Genomic DNA, 329 nt, shown 5'->3' with positions numbered 1-329 from the left:
CAGTCGTCAGCAGTCGAGCGACCAACAAGTGCTACCAAATGTAGGGTTTGAAGCAAATTGAATAATGAATTAGTGGTTAACAAAAGAAAACTATTTCTATGTCAAACACTACGCTGCTGAATCGTAGTAAAAACACGCAGTGGACATGAATGTAAATTTGTAAAAACTGATTCTGGTTCTTCACCTGTTTTCTTGCTCTTGTTCTGTTCCCATATGTATCACTTGCATACTGGATATATATCGAGACGTTACTTTACGGTAAAATTAGCAACATAAGCAATCGTTACTACGATACTTTAAAGTAAGTTAACAACATAGCACATCGCTAC

This window comes from Plasmopara halstedii (assembly GCF_900000015.1).
Source record: "Plasmopara halstedii genome assembly, contig: Scaffold_525, whole genome shotgun sequence".
Classification (NCBI taxonomy): Eukaryota; Oomycota; class Peronosporomycetes; order Peronosporales; family Peronosporaceae; genus Plasmopara; species Plasmopara halstedii.
This window is presented reverse-complemented; position numbering follows the sequence as displayed.